Source organism: Eptatretus burgeri, unplaced genomic scaffold (assembly GCF_056783735.1).
Source record: "Eptatretus burgeri isolate ZD-2024b unplaced genomic scaffold, Ebu_testis_v1 Ebu_testis_scaffold_146, whole genome shotgun sequence".
Taxonomy (NCBI): Eukaryota; Metazoa; Chordata; class Myxini; order Myxiniformes; family Myxinidae; genus Eptatretus; species Eptatretus burgeri.
This window is the reverse complement of record NW_028222096.1, coordinates 36,296-42,251: the sequence shown is the minus strand read 5'-3', so window position 1 is coordinate 42,251 and position 5,956 is coordinate 36,296. Positions and strand designations below refer to the sequence as shown.

At 37.7% G+C, this 5,956-nt stretch overlaps 1 long non-coding RNA gene across 1 annotated transcript; it reads right to left on the bottom strand.

Moving 5' to 3' along the window:
• Window positions 1-3,154: 3,154 nt before the first annotated feature.
• Window positions 3,155-5,596, bottom strand: LOC147007477 (uncharacterized). The gene is made up of 3 exons (XR_015054163.1): window positions 4,092-5,596; window positions 3,556-3,610; window positions 3,155-3,317 (listed from the first exon to the last, which is right to left on the bottom strand). It is a non-coding gene; the product is annotated as an uncharacterized LOC147007477 (long non-coding RNA).
• Window positions 5,597-5,956: the final 360 nt, after the last annotated feature.

The following is a 5,956-nucleotide window of genomic DNA, read 5'->3' as shown; positions in this document are numbered from 1 at the left end:
AGTAAACAACAAATAAAAGAATTTAATAAGGGTGAATATAATAATGGTTTTGCCCTTGTTTATCTCATGAAAACAGAAAAAACAGGATTATATATAATAAGTAAGGAAATACAAAATGATTTAACGATGGGAAGATGGGGAGGTGTTTCGTGCCATAATATTATTCTAACATATATTTCTAATACATAAATGACAGCAAGAAGGCTTCAAGAAAATTATCATTTCTGTGTCCAAGCATACCTTCAAGAAAAGGGTATTCGGTATTTTAATAAATATGTTCTACAACATAAGAATGAGGTATTTTCAATAAAAGATTGGCATTATGCTGATGTTGATAAACCGACAACTTTAGATTTAATTAGAATGTTAAATAATGAAAAAATTATAAAGTTAAGAAAAGGTAAGGCTCTTTTAGAAATTCAAAAGAAATTTTATTGGTTTCCTGTTGTAAAAAAATTATTTTGGATACAGGAATAACAAGAAATCCTGATGAATATATGTATAATATTCTATGGGGTGTAAGCGATTCAAGGATAGTAAGGGATGAGGAAGGAGTTGAAGAAGAGAGGGAAGAGGAGGAAAAGGAGAAGAGAGAGAAGGAGGAGAGGGAGAAGAAAGAGAAGGAGGAAAGAGAGAAGAGAGAGAGGGAGGAAAGAGAGAAGAGAGAGAGAGGGAGGAGAGGGAGGAAAGAGTGAGACAAAATAAATATCAAAATATGGAAACCAGTGAGATTCAAAAAAGATTGGTGGTATTACAGAAAATAACTCAACCCACCGAGGAGGAAAACAAAGAATTGACAAGTCTATTTGCAATATTTTCTTCAAGACTATCATCGACAAGCTATTCATTTTAATTCAAGTTTTTTTTTTTTTAATAAATGGAGGAGAGAGTGAAGGCATTTCTAAGGATTCTTTATGTTTTAAAAATTAAGATTCAAATGTGCATGTTGGAAACTAAAAAGGTTTTTGCACTCTGCAGGAATTTTTCACATAAATAAATGAGTTATTGTCTCAAATGTAAAAAGAAAACTAATACTAAAAATATTTCATATGTTAAAAGTAAAAATAACAGGGTTATACAAAAAGGTATATGTTCGGTGTGTGGTTTAAAAAAAAATCAATTTATCTCCAAACACAAACTCGGAGGAGATATACAAAAGTTTTTATCAGGAAGTAAATTTACAACTACTGGAATACCAGGGGAATTACATCTTCCAGGGTATTCTTTCTGTGGTCCAGGCACAAACTTGGATAAAAGATTAGATGAGGAAGACAATCCTAAATTCTGGAGTAAGCCTATCAATAGAGTTGATGAAGTGTGCATGAGACACGATATTGATTATGGGAATACCACAACGTTGGAAGAAAAGCATGAAGCCGATAGAGAAATGTTGTATAATTTGTCTCTGATACAAAATCCAACCTTGAGAGAAAAAGTTGATCGGTTCATTGTGAAGAAGATGATCAGTGCTAAATTGAAACTTGGACTTGGAAATTCAAAAAACTTATAGGCTCTAATGATGCTATTAAGACTGAAGAGCAATTAGCTGATGAATTACATAAACCAATATTCACAAAGTTTCAGAGAAGGAAAGTTTATTCCAAGGAAGTTGATTATATGTGGTCTGCTGATTTGATTGAACTCAATAATGATAAGGGGTACAAGTATGCTTTAACCGTTATTGATTTGAGGAGTAGATACGCATGGGTTGTCCCATTAAAAAACAAAACAGGTAATACTCTTATGTTAGCCTTTCAACAGATATTTAATAAAAGTAAGAGAAAACCTAAAAAATTGTGGACTGATGAGGGTAGAGAGTTTTATAACAAGACATTTATGAATTTTCTAAAAAATAACAGTATTACATTATACAGTACCTTTAATGAAGGGAAGGCAGTTGTTGTTGAACGTTTTAATCGTACCTTAAAAGAGAGACTATTTAAAAAATTCACACAACTCGGTTCACAACAATGGTCATCTTTTATTCAGGATATTGTGGATAAGTATAATGACACGATTCACACGTCAACAAATATGAAACCATCAGAAACATTTACAAAATTAAAATATGAAAGAGATTAATGTCAGAAAACCTAAGTTCAAAGTTGGTGATATCGTAAGAATATATAGGTGGAAATCTCATTTTGAAAAGGGTTTTACTGAACGATGGACGAAAGAACTTTTTAAAATTGTTGATGTAATAGATACGGTTCCTTGGACTTATAAAATATATGATTTGGAAGGGGAAGAGATTTTAGGTTCATTTTATTCACAGGAATTACAAAAGACAAAGATAAATTGAAATTTTTTGACTCCGCCCCCTTTTGACTCCACCCACGCACGCCCCTCCCACACAAACCCCACCACACACAAACCCCACCACACACAAACCCCACACAAGCTCCAATAAATTGAAATTTTTTGACTCCGCCCACACACGCCCCTCCCACACAAACCCCACCACACACAAACCCCACACAAGCTCCACACAAGCTCCACACAAAAACTCCACACAAGCTCCACACACACAAACCCCACACAAGCTCCACCCATATTCATCATATTCACAAAATTAGTGATTAGTTAATTAGTTCCCCACACACAACATGTTTATTTAATTAAAAAATTATCCACCCATCCACACAAGCTCCACTCATCCACACATCCACCCATCTCTCCACCCATACATTTATCCACACAAGCCTCATCCACATAAGCCTCATCCACATTCACCCCTCCCACATAAGCTCCACCCACATAAACCCCTGCCCACATAAACCCTGCCCACATAAACCCCTCCCACATAAGCCCTGCCTACACAAGCTCCACACAAAAACTCCACACACATAAACCCTGTCCACATAAACCCCTCACACACAAGCTCCCCCCGCATAAACCCCGCCCACACAAGCCCCACCCACACAAGCCCCACCCACACAAGCCCCACCCACACAAGCCCCACCCACACACACCCCGCCCACACACACCCCGCCCACCGAAGCCCCACCCCCCTCATCCCCCCTGTGCGCCCCCCACCTTTGACCCACCACCTCCCTCATCCCACCCCCACCCTTCCCCACACACACACATGGGGAGGGGAGGGATGGGATGAGGGGGTGATGGGTCATTGGGGGGGCGCACCTACCCTCCCTTCATGTCTTGATTCTCTTTTTGAAATTCAGAATCAAGTAATTGTAAACAAAACAAATATAATCTATTAATATTGAAAATATTAAATATTCATTTGCGAGAATGTATAATCTTTCCCAGCAATCTTCTTCAGATGTCTTGTGATTTCGAAACTCAGACACCATATTCTGTTTTGAAACAAAAAGTGGATAATAATTAGGTTTTATAAAGATAATTACATGGTAATATGAGTAAGCCTCGTTGACCACTGAATTAACACACCAGGAGCCTGTCATCCTTTTATTTCAAGGTCAATAAAATGAATTCCAGTGTAATGACAAAACCGCGTCCAAACTAATGATGCAACCAACATAAGACGACATTCTAAAGAGAGAGTGATATTAATAATAATTCAGAAACATTTACCTCCAGAAAATCATGTGTTGTACAAGATTGCTTCAACAGCTGATGTGTGATAGTGCTGAAAAAAAAAATAATAATAAGTCAAGGGTATAGATGAAGAGACAGACAGAGAGAGATACAAACAGACAGGGAAAGCAACACACACACACACACACACACACACACACGCACGCACGCACACGCACACGCACACGCACACGCACACGCACACGCACACGCACACGCACACGCACACGCACACACATACATATATATATATATATATATATATATATATATATATATATATATATATATATATACACACACACACGTGTCTCACCATTGGTTTAATTCATTCGAGATCAGAGACCGTGATAAGACTTCGTACCAGTCATTATAAATCATTGACCTCTTCAATAAGAGCAGAGAGAGGTAGGTAGAAAGACAGACAGAGACACACACACACACACACACACACACACACACACACACACACACACACACACACACACACACACACACACACACACACACACACACACACACACGTGTCTCACCATTGGTTTAATTCCTTCGAGATCAGAGGACGTGATAAGACTTCGTACCACTCATTATAAATGTCTTTCAATTCTCTTCTAAAATCATTGATCTCTTCAATAAGAGTATTCATTTGATGCACCTCATCGTGATATGTAAACTCCACTTCTTCCAACGACCTGTCAGGGAAAAAATATATGTATCAGAATTATCATGATTTAATTTAAAATCGATTGCTTCATCGTTCAAAGAGGAACCAACTTACCAACTTTGTGTTGAGCTGTTTTGTTCATCGGAAGAAAGATTGCTCATGTCTCAGTTGTAAAAATGAAAATCCCGTCTGGCAGAAACTTTGTCTGGTGAATCACTTATAAGGCAACGACGAGGAAATTACCTAAGCATTGGGTGCGGCCACAGGAAATGACAGCTTGGAAAATAACTGGGCGATTGTATGAATCATTTACAAAACATACGTAAAATGGTTTTGATTCAAATGTTTTCAGTTCGTGTTCTGAGATAAAATATAAACACGAGACCTTGTCCCACAGAATAATTCCTATTTTTCACAGCATGACAGTCCAAAACCACTTCCTCATTCACACAGCACGACCGTGTCAAAAAAACACTTCCTCATTTTCACGGCATGAACTGAAAACATTTGAAACAATTTACTATAATCTCAAAATGATATGTGGCTCAGGAGGTGGCCAGATGAGATCATTAAGAGAAGTTTATCATTTCGTAATGGCACAAAAGAGGTATCTTAAAAAATATAAAGATTCAAATGTTTTGTTTTTCAATATTATAGATGGGGATTATTGTGCAAAGAAAATTAAACTATTGAAGGAATTTGAGAATGAACAAATCTTTATAGGTTCAATGAGTGAGCTGTTCAACCTCCAGGTTAAAAAGGGAGACAAATAAATATACCTTGGGATAGCCTGGTTATATATAATATAATAACAAAGCCTGGTGTTGGCTTAGTGGTTAGGGTGGTGGCTTGGGATGCCAGGGTCTTGAGTTCAAGCCCCGTTGGCTGCTGAATTAACACCAGGGGGTTGACTCAGCCTGTCATCCTTCCGAGGTCGGCGAAATGAGTGCCAGTGTACTGGTCCCGGTGTATGCCCCGGTTAGAATAGGTGTACCATATCCCTGTGTGTCGTAAGAGGCGACCACGGTTGGCGTCAGGAAGGGCATCCGGCCATAAAACATTGCCTCAAGAAAAAGCCTAACCCCTGCACAGCAGGGAAAAACGGATAAAAAGGGGGTTTATTTTTAGGGAAAAAAAAAGGGAATCGCTGAAAATCCCCCATTCATTTACATGGGGAAAAGTGAGCCAGAACCAGTAAATCCACCCTACTTATAATCCTTGAAAAAAGACAAAATCAAGATATAACTAGAGGGGGAGCACTCGGAAAAGTGTAAAACCTCCGCCGCCAATACTGCTGGGTCACTCAAGTGAAACTTATATCTTATTCATTAAACATGTCAACAGTGCTGACAGAGTTATAGTTCTTTTCTCCATTTTTTTTTTGGGGGGGGGGGTTGGAAATCACTTAAAACATGTAGAAATGCAAAACAAAGAAATCGAAATTTTGTTGAAAAACAAAGTTGCAAAAATTTTTTTTTCTCGAACAATTTTTTTTGGGGGGGGGGGTTGGAAATAACTTAAAACATGTAGAAATGCAAAAAAAAAAAATTTTCTCCAACAATTTCTTTTGGGGGTTGGAAATCACTTAAAACATGTAGAAATTAAAAAAATTCTCTATTTTTTTGGGGGGGAGGGGAAACAATTTTTTGGGGGGGTTGGAAATCACATGTAGAAACGCAAAAAAAAAAAACATTTCTCGAACAATTTTTTTTTGGGGGGGGGGGTTGGAAATCA